Below are 17064 nucleotides of genomic sequence, written 5' to 3' on the forward strand. Positions count from 1 at the left end.
ACCACATGATCATCTCCATAGATGCTGAAAAAGCATTTGACAAAGTTCAACATCCATTCATGTTAAAAACTCTCAGCAAAATGGGAATAGAGGGCAAGTACCTCAACATAATAAAGGCCATCTATGATAAACCCACAGCCAACATTATATTGAACAGCGAGAAGCTGAAAGCATTTCCTCTGAGATCAGGAACTAGACAGGGATGCCCACTCTCTCCACTGTTATTTAACATAGTACTGGAGGTCCTAGCCACGGCAATCAGACAAAGCAAAGAAATACAAGGAATCCAGATTGGTAAAGAAGAAGTTAAACTGTCACTATTTGCAGATGACATGATACTGTACATAAAAAACCCTAAAGACTCCACCCCAAAACTACTAGAACTGATATCGGAATACAGCAAAGTTGCAGGATACAAAATCAACACACAGAAATCTGTGGCTTTCCTATATACTAACAATGAACCAACAGAAAGAGAAATCAGGAAAACAACTCCATTCACAATTGCATCAAAAAAAAAATAAAATACCTAGGAATAAACCTAACCAAAGAAGTGAAAGACTTATACTCTGAAAACTACAAGTCACTCTTAAGAGAAATTAAAGGGGACACTAACAGATGGAAACTCATCCCATGCTCGTGGCTAGGAAGAATTAATATCGTCAAAATGGCCATCCTGCCCAAAGCAATATACAGATTTGATGCAATCCCTATGAAACTACCAGCAACATTCTTCAATGAACTGGAACAAATAATTCAAAAATTCATATGGAAACACAAAAGACCCCGAATAGCCAAAGCAATCCTGAGAAAGAAGAATAAAGTAGGGGGGATCTCACTCCCCAACTTCAAGCTCTACTATAAGGCCATAGTAATCAAGACAATTTGGTACTGGCACAAGAGCAGAGCCACAGACCAATGGAACAGACTAGAGAATCCAGACATTAACCCAGACATATATGGTCAATTAATATTTGATAAAGGAGCCATGGACATACAATGGCGAAATGACAGTCTCTTCAACAGGTGGTGCTGACAAAACTGGACAGCTACATTTAGGAGAATGAAACTGGACCATTGTCTAACCCCATATACAAAAGTAAACTCAAAATGGATCAAAGACCTGAATGTAAGCCATGAAACCATTAAACTCTTGGAAGAAAACATAGGCAAAAACCTCTTAGACATAAACATGAGTGACCTCTTCTTGAACATATCTCCCCGGGCAAGGAAAACAACAGCAAAAATGAGTAAGTGGGACTATATTAAGCTGAAAAGCTTCTGTACAGCAAAAGACACCATCAATAGAACAAGAAGGATCCCTACAGTATGGGAGAATATATTTGAAAATGACACATCCGATAAAGGCTTGACGTCCAGAATATATAAGGAGCTCACACGCCTCAACAAACAAAAAACAAATAACCCAATTAAAAAATGGGCAGAGGAACTGAACAGACAGTTCTCCAAAAAAGAAATACAGATGGCCAACAGACACATGAAAAGATGCTCCACATCGCTAATTATCAGAGAAATGCAAATTAAAACTACAATGAGGTATCACCTCACACCAGTAAGGATGACTGCCATCCAAAAGACAAACAACAACAAATGTTGGCGAGGCTGTGGAGAAAGGGGAACCCTCCTACACTGCTGGTGGGAATGTAAACTAGTTCAACCATTGTGGAAAGCAGTATGGAGGTATATCAAAATGCTCAAAACAGACTTACCATTTGACCCAGGAATTGCACTCCTAGGAATTTACCCTAAGAACGCAGCAATCAAGTTTGAGAAAGACAGATGCACCCCTATGTTTATTGCAGCACTATTTACAATAGCCAAGAATTGGAAGCAACCTAAATGTCCATCAATAGATGAATGGATAAAGAAGAGGTGGTACATATACACAATGGAATACTACTCAGCCATAAGAAAAGGGCAAATCCAATCATTTGCAGCAACATGGATGGAGCTGGAGGGTATTATGCTCAGTGAAACAAGCCAAGCGGAGAAAGAGAAATACCAAATGATTTCACTTATCTGTGGAATATAAGAACAAAGGAAAAACTGAAGGAACAAAACAGCAGCAGAATCACAGAACTCAAGAATGGACTAACAGGTACCAAAGGGAAAGGGACTGGGGAGGATGGGTGGGTAGGGAGGGATAAGGGGGGGAGAAGTAGGGGGGTATTAAGATTAACATACATGGGGGGGTTGGAGAAAAGGGAGGGCTGTACAACACAGAGAAGGCAAGTAGTGATTCTACAACATTTTGCTATGCTGATGGACAGTGACTGTAAAGGGGTTTATAGGGGAGACCTGGTATAGGGGAGAGCCTAGTAAACATAATATTCGTCATGTAAGTGTAGATTAGTGATACAAAAACAAAGCAAAAAAAAAAAAAAGGGCAGTTCCTGTGTGGTAACCTCCAACGAGTTCTACACAAGGGTATAAAGGGCATATAAAAGTGTAGGCAAAGGGTCTGTTTGTGTTGATACAGAGGATCAAAGCCTAATTGGGCTATCCCAAAAATGAACTAAGATACGATATGAAAAAGAACTTCCAACATCTGCACTCTCTGGAAGACTCATGCCAGAAGATGATCATCAAAAAACACCAACAAAGATCCACGCACTGCTACAGCTGTAGATGCACTCATCCCACCAGTTCCTGGACTTGCCATGGGAATGAGGAAGGAGATATCTCAGTTGGCCTGTGCATACAGTAAAAAAACAAATTTGACTGGATCTATACTGTTGGAACTCAACCAAGAATTTGGAGAAGTGCAAATTGTAGCGCTCCAAACTCTTACAACTACAGACTATTTACTGTTAAAAGAACATATGGCATGTGAACAGTCCCCAGGAATGGGTTGTTTTAATTTGTCTGATTTCTCTCAGACTGTTCAAGTTCAGTTGGACAAGATCCACCATATCATAGATAAGTTTTCACAAATGCCTAAGGTGCCTTAAGGGTTTTCTTGGTTTCACTGGAGATGGCTGGTAATTACAGATATGCTTTGGTTATGTAACTATACTCCTATTATGTTAATGTGTGTGCACAATTTAAGTAGTAGCTTAAAACCTATATATGCTGAAGTTACTCTACAAGAAGATATGTCAAAGAAATAATCAATCTTCCCATGTTTTCTTCCGTCTGCTACTTCTATAGCTTTTCTTCTTCCTTCCTAATTACAACCCTTAAATAGAATTCGTGCCTCATATCAAATTTACCGAGTATCATAACTCCTCCAAGTGGTAAAGATACCTCAAGACAAATGCTGGGCATAGAAGCCACAGGGCATAAATATGCAAAGAAGTAAAAAGCTATCCTTTTCAAACAATAAGGCTTCCCTCTCACTTACCAACTTCACATTTCCCTGTATGGCCCCGGAAGATGACTGGTTAGCCAGAGACGAGTAAGATTCCTCAAGGGAGGAACAACCTAAGACAGGCACAGTCGCAGGGGGGCCATCAGGTGAGAAATTGGGGATCAACAGAGGTGAGGCTTAGAACCTCACCCCCCCTATTCTGAGAGAAATCTTCTGCATACGTGGATGTTTTATTGCCCTGGTCTAGCTTGGATTAACACATAGTCTACAGGCACACACCTGATCATCTACATTTGCTCTCTTACAACACTAAACTATGTTTTCTACCTTTATCTTGTATCTACCTACCACTTCAGCATTTTATTAAAAATAATAATAATAAAGAGAGAAATGTGGTATCCACATATAAATCAAGTATAAAAACCAAATGAGTATTCATATTTGAACTGACTGTTTAGAGTTCATAATGCATGAGCAAAACTGAAAGTTTCTGTGATGACTGCCCTTGTACTGTTCACTATGTAACTTATTCATTATGTAAGAATTTGTTCTACATGTAAGAACTTGTTTGTTATGCCTCAGAAGATTGGAGACTGATGAAAATTAGGCTTGGGGTGGATTAATGATTGTGCATTGAGCATTGACTCCCCTATACAGAATTTTATTGTCGTTAACAACCATTTGATCAAGAAATATGAGAGATGCCCTCACAAAAAAAAAAAAAAAAAAAAAAAAAAGGACAGACTTCCAATGGTAAAATAAATAAGTAACCGGGATGTAATGTATAGCATAAAGAATATAGTCATGATATTGTAACAGCTTGGTAGGGTGATAGCTGGAACCTAGAATTATGTATATAAATGTTCTACCACTGTGTTGTACACTTGAAACTAATGTAATGTAATACTGTGCGTCAACTACCCTTCAATAAAAAATAATTATTAAAAAAAAAAAAATGTTCCATGTGCACTTGAGAAGAATGTGTATCCTTTTGCTTTTGGGTGGAGTGTTCTGTAGATGTCTGTTAGGTCTATCTGTTCTGATACGTTGTTCAGTGCCTCTATCTCCTTACTTATTTTCTGTCTGGTTGATCTGTCCTTTGGAGTGAGTGGTGTGTTGAAGTCTCCTAAAATGAATGCATTGCAATCTATTTCCTCCTTCAATTCTGTTGGTATTTGTTTCACATATGTAGGTGCTCCTGTCTTGGGTGCATAGATATTTATAATGGTTATATCCTCTTGTTGGACTGACCCCATTATCATTATGTAATGTCCCTCTTTGTCTCATGTTACTTTCTTTGTCTTCAAGTGTGTTTTGTCTGATTCAAGTACTGCAACACCTGCTTTTTTCTCCCTATTGTTTGCATGCAATATTTTTTCCACCCCTTTACTTTCAGTCTGTGTATGTCTTTGTGTTTGATGTGAATCTCTTGTAGGCAGCATATAGATGGGTCTTGTTTTTTATCCATTCAGTGACTCTATGTGTTTTGATTGGTGCATTCAGGCCATTTATATTTAAGCCAATTTTTGATAAATATGTATTATTGCCATTGCAGGCTTTAGATTCCTGGTTACCAAAGGTTCAAGGGTAATTCCCTTACTATCTAACAGTCTAATTTAACTCACTTAGTAAGAACTGCATTAATTTAAAAAAACTTATCTGGGCATCCTGTATATTATCCAGCAACCCTAGGAACATAGAGAAACCCACTGTAGTTGGACTTAGTGGGGTGAATGGAGAATGAAATGGATGAGTTTGAAGAGGTAGAGAGGGACCAGGGTACAGAGGGCTTTGCAAGCCAGATGAAGGATTTTTTTATTGGTTGTGTTTTGATATGTGTAATGGGATGCCCCTGGAAAAATCAGCATTTTTAAAAATGTCTCTCCAGCTGTTGTGTGGAGAATGGTTGCTTCCTGCAGTGAATCTGGGAGGCCTTTACAAGTTCATTGCATTAGCCCAGGTAAGGACTAGTGGTGACCTGACTGGCGATACCACTGGCTGATATGGCAAAGACTAAGCATAAAAAGGCAGGAGTTCTTCACACCCTTTGGGAGTCCTGTTAAACATCCACACAGAGATGTCTGTGTTATTGAGCTAGGGAATGACGTCATTAACTTATATTGGAAACAATGGCAAAGGAGCAGTGTGTGTAGGGGAAGGCTATAAATTGGGCTTTCGACACTGAATTTGTAATGCTTGTGAGGGGTCTGAATGGACATGGTGAGTAGGCAGTTGGATGTCTTAGCATAAAGATGAGAAGGAAGGTTGGGCCTGGAGAGGGCATTTGGAAACTGCTGGCACGTAAGCTGCCCCTGGAGCCATGGGGCTGAATGAGATTGCCTGTTGGGGCTCATACACAGTGATTTGCTTTCTGCTTTGCAGCTGCAGGATGGCATGGAGTGGGGTAAGCATGCTCTCCAAGGGTGGCTACTCCTCACCATAGACTACACTCCAAACCTTCTCTCCTTTTGAAGCCCCAAACCTTAAAGCTTCTCCTGGGTACCCCCAACTCGTTCTGGGAAGTGGAGATGGGGCAAGTCCAAACACATGGACTTTACGCTGCTTCTTCCTCTCCTCTCTCTCCCAATCTTAGAGCTCTTTAATAAGCCAAGGAGATGGGAAGGGACTGGTGCTGCATAGCCACCATCTTCTCACCCCCAGATTATCGTGATCCCACCTAGAAGCTGCTTCACTTCTAACAACTGCCCTTCCCAGGACTAGAGTTGGTCTGTGTCACACAATCCAAGTAGGAAGAAGTGAGTAGAAGAAGAGAACAAGCTGGCTCAGTCCCCAAATACAATTTCACCCTCTGTATCTGCCTCTGCTGTTCTAGTCTGCACATGTATCTCCTCCACCTTCAAACAGCAGTCTGGTTTTTATATATCATGCACCAACAGAATTTCATTTTTGAGAACCCGCCCATCACTTGTGAGATATTTTCTCCTTTAGTTTCTGAGAGGGGTTCTAAGGTAAAGATTCTTTAGGAGTGGGGTAATAATTAGTAGGGAGGTAAAATCTGCTTTTGTAAAATCACTTCTTCTTTTATGTAAATATTGATAATTTTTGCAAATATTAATGATCTGAACAATTATCTGGGATTTGTGGAAAGCTATTTATTTTCTACTTTTTTCAACACCAGAATTCTTTTTTTATGTCTAAATTTTAAAATTATTTTTAAATTGAGGCATAAACATGTATTAGTAAAGTGTCTAATTGACCCGATTCTTATATTTACAATTAATGAGTTTTAAACAAGCATACAACTATATATCCCATATTTTTCTGATGTTTTATTTTCTTTACAAAATAGAGAAAATAAAATATATCACAGAAAATATAATTAGTTATATTCTCTTTAGACAAACATTCTTAAAGTTTTGGTCTCAGGATCCCTTTACAAGGTTAAAAAATCACTGAATCTTGTAAGAGCTATTGGCTTTTGTTTGTATGAGAGCTAGGTAGATAAGTATATAAGCAAATAGATGAGATACATATATGTAAGTTAGCTATATATATTGTAAAGTAAATCTGAGAAAGTTATAAAACACAAGAATACACAGACACTCCATTAGCTGTTAGGAAAATGACATCATGGAAAACTATTGTATACTTGTGAGAGAATGTGGGTGAAAAAGGAAAATAGTGCCTTAAGATTATTATGAAAATAGTTTTAACCTCACAGACTCCCTGAGAAAGTTGTGGGGATCCCAGCCATCTCCAGAGGCAGCATGTTGAAAATCTCTCTGTGAGAACTCGCATCTAATGTGTACATAGCCTGGTGCTAGACTAGGTCCCCATTGAGACTCATTTCATTCTGATTCTCTATGAGCTCTCACTTCATTTTCCTGCCCATTAAATTTCACAAACACTTTCCCACATTCACTGACTTATTTTCTTTCCCAAGCCTGTGAGCCAGTAATGGAAATCATGTTTTATGTAGAGCACCAGGGCAGGCGACGAAACACGGACAGAGATGGTCCCCCACTTAGAACAGACATTACACTGGTGTGGAGGTGATATGCATTCAGCAGAAGCCATACTTTGAACTTTGAATTTAGATCTCTTCCTGGGCCAGTGACTTGCATTCCGATCGTCTCTCGTGATGCAGGGCAGGGCGCGGAGTGCCGCTCCCAGTCAGCCCCAACACCCCGCAGGCTGACAGCCATCCTGTCCCCACACAGCTGTTCCGTTTTTCATTTTCGGTACAGTATTCAGTCCATTACATGAGAGAGTCAGCACTTTATCAGAGTAGGCTTTGCATTAGGTGATTTTCCCAACAGTAAGCCATGGAAGTGTTCTGAGCATGTTCAAGGTGGCTGAGCTGAGCTGATACTCAGTAGGTTAGACATAATAAAAGCAGATGGGCTTATCAGGGCATAACCCTATTGTAAGCCTAGGAAGATGAGTATTTAGAGATCAGCCCTAAAGGCTTCCATCTCCTCACCAGACCCCAGAGAACTGATGTGCTGGGAGACTTCCACTGCGCTCAGAAGTGGGGGATCCCCACTTTATCTTCACCAGAGCACCTTCACTTTCTGTCCCTTTTATACAGTGGGTTTCAACATATGTTTAATTTTTTTTTTAACGGGCCCTACAAGCACAAGCAACCAAAAAAAAAAAAGATAAGCTGAACCTCATGAAAATTAAAACCTTTCATGGACCAAAAGACACAAGAAGTGAACAGAACAGGGGGAAATATTTGCAAATCATATAATCTGGTAAGAATCTAGTATCCAGAATGTGTGAAGAATTCCTCAAATCAATTTAAAAAATCCAATTTTAAAAGGGACAAAGGAGTTGACTACATTTCTCCAAAAATGATATGTAAATGGCCAAAACATGTAAAAAGATGCTCAACATCATTAGTCACCATGGAAGTGCAAATTAAAACTAGACGAGATGTTGCTTCACACCCACTAGGACAGCTGTAATGAGCAGAGAGGTAATGACAAGTGCTGACGAGGCCGTGGGGGAATCGGAGCCCTCATGCATCTAGGCTGGGATCGTAAGATGGTGCAGCTGCCATAGACAACAGTTTTGCATTTGTTCAAAGAGTTAAGCGGAGTTACCAATGACTCAGCAATTCTGCTCTTCAGCATACAACCAAGAGAAGTAAAAACATGTTCACACAAAAACTTGTACACAAATTTTCATAGCAGCAATATTTCAAAATAGTTCCAAATGAAACAACCCAAATGTTGTCCATTGAACAAAATACGGTCTATCCATACAGTGGGATATTATTTAGCCTTGTGAAGGAATGAAGCTCTGATACATGCTATAACATGGATGAACCTTGAAAATACTGTGCTAACTAAAAAAGAAAGTCAGATGCCAAAGGCCATATATTGTATTATTCCATTTATTTGAAATGTCCAGAATTGGCAAATCCATACAGAAAGAAAGTAGAGTGGTGGTTGCCAGGAAGAGACTGCTAACAGGTATGGCAGTTCTTTTTGATTATGAAAATTGTTCTGGAATATATGGTGGTGACAGTTGCACAACATTGTGGATATACTAAAAACCACTTTAAAATGGTGAATTCTGTTATATGTGTTATATCCCAAATAAACATTGCAAAAAAATGGTGTCCTCTAGAAATTAGTTTTTGGAGCATTAGAAACAACTTTGTGTTCCAGATAATAAACAAATGGCTAAAGGAGACTGTACCGTAGATTTCCACTGGGGAGGAGTTTGTGGAGAATTCTTCCAGCCACACTGGGTGACCCTCTTGGGGAAGCAGAGGAGGGCTGAGTCCTCAGGTCCCTGTGCTCCCGGGGCAACTGCTGTCATGTTCCAGGTGTGAAAATGCCATTGTTCAAGCTGAGTGAACACAGTGTGGGTAGGGCACATGAAAGCCCACAAGGAAGTATAGACGGTCCGATTTAAGGGATGCCTCCCATGCCCTTAGCCCGAGTTAGAGAAGAACTTTCATACATTCTCATAAGACTCAGGCAGAAATGATACCGGCTCCCAGAAAGACGGAAACAAGAAAACAGCCAAAACACCACCACTGACATAAGAGCACAGCGGTTTCACACATTACAGGGAAATTATCTGTGCATGGGTGCCTTCTCTCCCGTCTTCCATGGAGGTCAGGATCGGTGAGCCGGTTAAATCAGTGTTCATTTGAATCCATTCCCAAAACCTATAAGAATTGAGTTAAATGGCAAAAGACCAAAATGTCTAAAAATATGAGCCAAATAAAAGTTTACAACCCAGAAACACATCTGATAGTATCAGTCCTGGGAGGAGACGGTCTGACAGTCCTCTTTTTGAGCTGGAGTTGGAAACCGTGAGAGAGATGGGAGAAGCAGCGTGAGACGCAGGCTCCAGGGGGAAAATGAGCCAGCCTTGACATGAGGTCAAGTTCAACTACCTTAGGGGACCTGGAATTGATTGCAGACGGGCCTAGATAACCTTGTCTGGATTCTAAAGTCAGGACTAAGATGACCTCAGGCAGGAGGATGAGAAGGTCCCCAACAGACCTGTAGGGCACAAGGTTTGAGGAGTCCATCATGTCCGTGCACCATGTAGCTGACTACACTGGAGTTCTGAATTTTACCAGAGCAACAGTACGTACCCAAAAGCAAACAAATAGTAATTGGCAGACATTTGACCGTGATCACTGCGTGTGGTGAGCTATAAAGAGAGTTACACAATTCGCTCTCTCCCAACAGAGAGAAAAATGGGAAGATTAGCTTTTTTTAAGACAAAAAAAGTATATATCTTTTTGATGAGTTTTCTCATGTACTGTCATCATGTAAAATAAAATTTAGGTCCAAGGGTTGGTAAGCAGTACCAAATACACAACATCCATCTGGAGTGTATATGAATAGTCGCCAAGGAAACGCTTCCCAGAAGGAAAAGTAAATACTTTCACCAAGGCCAGATAATTGGAAGTGTTAAAGAAACAATGTAGGATTTTTTCTCTGACTTCCTGGCTAAGGTAAATCAGATCTACTTACACTTTAGTTGCCAAATCCTTGAAGTCTTTCATGAAAATGAATTAAAACCATGATTCTTATAGGAAATCTGAGAACAATGAAGCTCTCTCAATAGGTTAGAATGTTGCATAGTTTCTCAAAATAATTTATGATCTTAACAGAATGTATCTTCATACATTACTCTCTTACTATGCATGGAATTCTTTTTCTCTTTGTGGTTGTATTAAAAAGATCCTGTATATCTTTTTTCTGTTTCAGTTTAGAGAAGGTGAACATGGTTTGTAGAATGTCCTGTAGGCTTGCCAACAAAGACTGGCTCATGTCATAGACAGCATGCACATTGTCACAGTGTATTTGAAACATATCTGGCAACCGTTAAATCATCTAGTAAGTTACCTTTGTATTTGGGGTGGGGAGGCTAATGAGGAGCTAAACACCGAAGGGAAAAGTAACTTTTGGGGAAATGGCTATTAGGAGAAAAAATGGGTAGGGGGAGCTTGGTTCCTCCCTCACCTCCTGGGCTATGGGACCGCACAGTAAGCTCACAGTCCCTCTTCTCAAATTCGTGGGATCAGATGTACTTCAGATTACAAATGTTTTGGGCTTCGAAAAGATAATCTATTTCAGACATGCTGCACGTGATGCGACAGCCCCTGGGTGACTGGGGAAGCAGCTCATAGGTGAACTTACTAGCATGACTGCAGTTTAATGTGTGAACAACACACTCAACCGGATAAAGACACACACAATAGCCTCCCATCAGTTCAGATCAGTTTTTCCTTCAAATGAATTCTGAAAAATCTTTCAATTTTCAGAGATTTTTTTTCTTGGAATTGTGCATAAAAGATGGTGAACCTGTAATTAAAGTTAAAAGACTATGCCCTCTTCATCCTGCACAGAGGAAAATGCTTTCTTGGTTTGTCTGGGGACCACCATCTCTTGTCTTCTCCAGCCTCTGTCTCCCCTGGACCCTTCACAACAGAGCTTGAGCAAGAGACAATAGTGCTTACCCCTGTGTGACCCTGGCTGTGACCTGTCATTGTGTCTGGACAGAGGGGAAGTTGATGCTCAGAAACATAGGTCCTTGCTACTTACACACCCAAGAGGAGGATTTTGTTAATTGCTGGAGCTGGTGAATCATAGTTACTATGTGAGTTTTCAAATAATTTTCTTGGGGAATCTCACTCCATCTTTCACCCTTACCTGTGTTACCAGTATCATTCCTCTAAGTAGACCAAGAAATCTGATGACAAAAAGACATTTCTGACCTTTTGTTCTATCTGCTCCGTTTGTCTCCCCACTGAACCCTGTGCTCACAGTCCAAGTTAGATGGGGTTAAAAGTAGAAGCAAACTCTGAAATTTCATATTTTGGGTATTGAGCATATTTTGTATCCATATTTTGGGTACTCACAAGCATAACAGATGTAGTCATTGTGAAATAAAGTTGCTTTTTTTGACTGTGAACCAATTTTTCTGTTTGAATGGGCAGAGCTGTCAGTCTATGAACTAAAAATGTCTTTTTCTTGGTATTCAGACCCCCTCAGTGAGGAAGGTTCTCGGCTGGGCTAAGTCAGAAGGGCTGTGTCAGATAGGACTCCTGGTGGCTATGCAGACCGATTATTAGACCAGCACTCAGTGCTGTCTAATAGAAACATAATGTGAGCCACACTTGTCAATTGAAAAAGGATAAAGAAACAAGTGAAATTAATTTTAGCAATTCATTTTATTTAAGCCAATATATCCAAAACATTAACTTTCTCATATATAATTAGTACAAAAACTAATAAAATATTTCACATTCTTTTTTCACGTCTTTGAAATCTTGTGTATATTTTATACTTAAAGAACACTTCAATTTGCATCAGACACATTTCAAGCGCTCAGAGGCCACATACGACTACTGGCCACTGTATTGGACAGGGCAGGGGTCTGAACATTTAGAAAAGGGCTGGCACCCAAATCCTGAGCAATCAGTGATTCTTCTGGAAAAAGAATGTCTCCTATTTTGACTTTCCTTTCATATTTATTCTGCTATGTTTATAAACAAAAATAAAGACCATCAGCTACTAAAAATAATTTCTAATACTTCCAATAAACTAATGAAATACACTTGATTAATGCTAAGAATTGGGTCATTCCTTGGCAAAGTAGAAGTCACAATTCGAATCCAATATTGGAGGAAACTGCAATAGGAAGGGTGTTGCCCATCTGTCTTCTTGCCAAGAAATTTGCAGAACCAGGTATCTGTTGACTTTAACTCTGAACTTCTGTTGGTTGCAACTTAACTAACTTAACATGCTAATAAACGAGTGTTGAGATGATTCAGAAATGAAATTCATGTCTGTTTATGTAGTTTGGCTTCTCTTTGGAATCAGGGATTTTAGATTTTTCAATCTTCTTTTGTGGGAACCAGCTGCATCTAGTTTTCACAACTATAAAATGAGAATAATATCTAACGTGTATTATAGGCACTGTTTTCTGCATATTATATGTAAGGACTTGTTTAATAATTGCATAAGGAAGATATTATATTTTATTTCCACTTGAAAGATGAAATTGAGACTGAAAAGGTAAATTACCAAACATTACACAGCTAAGAACTGAAATAGAATTTAAACTCATGTTAATAAGCATTATTCTCTAACCTCCTAGATTTATCAGAGAAGTGAAAATAAGATGAACCTCAGCATCTTAAATAGCAGCCATAGTATAAATGCAATACACTAATGTTCAAAAATAACCCTTTACTAGTAAAAATGACCTTTGTTAAAGGAAATCTTATTTTATGTTTAAACGATATGTAGTTTGTCTCATATCGTACCAAGACAGCTAAAATTTAAAGTCATTCATTCATTTATTCTGCTCAGATATCATCTATCAGTGAGATTTTCCCTGACCACTTAAAGTAAAATAGTAAAGTCTTGCCTAGCTTGTGGCAATCTCAATCTTCCTTAAATATAACTTGATAAATATAAATTCCTTATTGTAAATTATAAATATATATACAAATTCCTTATTATAAATTTACTTAAATTACATGTTTCTGTTGTCTCTCTCCATCCTGAATGATGTAAGCGCCATACAGGTGAGACTTTTTTTCCATTATGTTCACCTCTATATTTTGAGTACCTAAGAACATCGTTTGGATCTTAGTAAATCCACAATAAATGTTTACCAATTGAAGTAATGAATGATTTTTATATTTATTTATTCATTTTGCTGAAACAACACACATAGTAATTACGTACATAGACTTTTGGAGCAGAACAGACTTGAGTTAGGGTCACTGCTGCCATTTACTATTTGTAAAATATGTAAATAATAAACATATTGATCTTGTAAGGTTATTGGGAAGATTAAATAGGATACTGCTTTCTAAAGGCCTAGAGACTGACACAAGGCTATGCTCAATGAATGTTTTTATAGCCTTTTTATTATCCATTCATTAAATAAATACAGCGCCAAACACAGTGCTGAAGTTTGGTGCTGAAGGAGTCTGAGCTGAGGAAGACATCTCTACTGAGATAAATCATTGCTTTTAATGCATGGCTGGACTCATAAGAAGTAAAGGAACACTCCCACAGGCTCCAGCCCCCAGCCCCCCTCCAGACCCACCGTCAGGGAACCAAAAGCAGGCTCAGAGCCAGGAGCAGTAAGCAAAGGAGAAATGTCCATATTTCCCTGAACACAAAAGCTAAAAGTTGTACTGCAGTCGGGACCTGAAGCCTCGGGGACACCAGGTGGGTACAGTAGGCTCCCATTCTGGCATTCACTGGCAGTCCACAGAGGGGACTGAGACAGGGCCGGTTTCAGCAGTAACAAAAGCAGGCACAAAGTCTGAAGAAATCGGCATGATTTCCATGATTTAAGATCAAGCACATATGAGTTCAAAGACATCATCAAAACCACAAATATAACAAGTCACACTGTCACAGAGAAAGGAAATAAACAGACTTAAGCCCCCCAAGGACTTCATATTGTGAAATTATTAGATAAAGAATACATAATAATTAAGTATGTATTGTTTATAGAAAGGAGGGATGAAATCATAAATCTGATCAAGGAGCAAAATGATGAGTGATTTACAAAAGAACCGGATGGAACTTTTAAAAGTGAGAGATATCATTGTTGAAATTAAAAGCTCAATTAACAGGTTAAATAGTGGATTAATCACAGCTGAAGAGAGACTGTATTAGTACAAACATAGAAAATATGGGAGAGATAATGGGCATGAAGGATAGAATGAGAACCCCACACATGTGCAATCAGAACCCCAGAGTAGATAACAGAAAAAAGGGAGGAGGGGTGATCATGGGAGAGAAGAAATGGGTTCCTGATGAGAGAAAACTTACCAGTAGGACAAATAAAAAGTACACTTAGCTGCACTATAGTGAAACTGCAAAACATCTAAGCAGGGAGACCTTCGAGGAGCCAAAGGGACAGAGCAGATCACACAGGCAAGGTGGTTGAGCTTACCTCCCAGCACACACCCGGAAAGAAGCCGGGAACTGGAATAATATCAGCAGTAGGGGAATGAAAACTAGAAAAACTGTTTTTAAAATAAGAGTGAAATAGGAGGACTTGGATTCAAGATGGCAGCTTGAGAGGTGAGACAGAGAACTCCTCCCAAAACCACATATAGTATGAAAATATAGTTAACACAACTAACCCTAAAACAGCAACAGGAAAGAAGGCTGCACCAGACTGCACGCAGACCTCAGGAACCGAGCAGACCTCACGAAACAGGGTAATGTACCAAAGCCTCGATCCGGCTGGACCCCAGGCCCTTTCCCCACCCCAGCTCATGGGCGGGAGGAAGATAAACAGAGCCGGGAGAGGGTGGAAGCCTGGGACTGCTGAACACCCAGCCTTGGAGGTCTGCTTTGTAAGCAGAAACCTATACTGTGTGGTGCTCTGGACGTTGGGGAGCTGGGACAGGAGGAGTGCTTGAGAGACAGAGTTTCCAGCCATTTTGGGAGGAGGGGATCCACACCCGGCTGCTCTGGGACTAGGGAAAGGCTGACAGGCTTCCTAGCAGAGAGGGCTGCTGAAAGGGGCAGGGTTTTCACGGAGCTTGCTGTGCGGGAGAAGGGAGAGCTGGACAAGGTTGTCTGAGCACACTCTGCCCAGTTGGTTGGGAACTTTGAGGAGCTTCCGGCACTCCATCCCCCTGGCTGGCTACTCAGCTCCGAGGCCCCCCCAACTGTGACGTGCAGCCTGCCGAGCCTTCCTCCTGGCCTGCTGGCACCAGTTTGCAAACCAGCAGTCACTGCGCTGGCATCAGGCCAGCCAGAGGGAGGACCCACCTACAGCAGCTGGAGATTCAAAGTACAGAGGCTTACACCTGGGTGCTCTGCCCACTGGCTCTGATACTGGAGACAGGCACTGCAGCTGGGAATCAGGAAACAGCTCGTTCCTCCCCCCAGGCACAAGAGCTGCTCCCCTATGACCCCCAACCTCACTCTAGGGGCTGAGCAGCTCCAGAGACTGGAGCCTCTGGGCACTAGTGGGCACCACATAGACATATGAAACATCAAAGGAACCTGGTTCAGACCAAAATCTCACAAGCCCAAGAAAAGGGGCCAAATGACACTGAACTCATCAATCTTCCTGAAAGAGAGATCAAAATAAAAATCATAAACATGCTCATGGAGGTACAGAAAAATATTCAAGAACTCAGGAACGAATTTAAGATGGCGATTCAGTCATTAAGAAATTCCATATCTGAAATGAAACATATAATGGAGGAATTTAAAAACAGCTCAGATGTAGTAGAAGAGACAGTAAATGGAATAGAAATTGGAGAAGAGGAATACAAAGAAGCTGAGGCACAGAGAGGAAAAAGGATCTCTAAGAATGAAAGAATATTGAGAGAATTGTGTGACCAATCCAAACAGAACAATATTCGCATTATAGGGGTACCAGAAGAAGAAGAAGAGAGAAAAAGGGATAGAAAGTGTCATTGAGGAGGTAATTGCTGAAATGTTCACCAATCTGGGGAAGGAGAGAGTTTCTCAAGCCATGAAGGTGCACAGATCTCCCAACACAGGGGACCCAAGGAAGACAACACTAAGGCATGTAATAATTAAAATGGCAAAGATCAAGGATAAAGACAGACTTTTAAAAGCAGCTAGAGAAAAAATAACACATGCAAAGGAAAACCCATCAGGCTATTATCAGATTTTTCAGCAGAAACCTTACAGGCCAGAGGGAGTGGCATGATATATTTAATGCAATGAAGCAGAAGGGCCTCAAATTAAGAATACTCTACCCAGCAAGGTTATCAATTAAATTTGAAGGAGGGATTAAACAATTTTCAGATAAGCAAAAGCTGAGAGAAGTTACCTCCCACAAACCACCTGTACAGTGGATTTTGGAAAGACTGCTACAGATGGAAGTATTCCTAAGGCTAAATAGATATCACCAAGGGAAATAAAACCACAGCAAAGTAGAACAATTAATTACTAAGCAGATGCAAAATCAAATCAACTACCCCCAAAGTCAATCAAGGGATAGACAAAGAGTACAGAATGAGATACCTAATATATAAAGAATGGAAGAGGAAGAAAAAGAAGGAGAAAAAAAGAATTTTTAGCTTGTGTTTGTAATATCATATGAAGTGAGTTAGATTAGACTGTTAGATAGTAAGGGAATTACCCTTGAACCTTTGGTAACCATGAATCCAAAGCATGGAACAGCAATACGTACATACCTATCGATAATCACCCTAAATGTAAATGGTCTGAATGTACCAATCAAAAGACATGGAGTCACTGAGTTTATAA

Source organism: Manis pentadactyla, chromosome 7, assembly GCF_030020395.1.
Source record: "Manis pentadactyla isolate mManPen7 chromosome 7, mManPen7.hap1, whole genome shotgun sequence".
NCBI classification, from domain to species: domain Eukaryota; kingdom Metazoa; phylum Chordata; class Mammalia; order Pholidota; family Manidae; genus Manis; species Manis pentadactyla.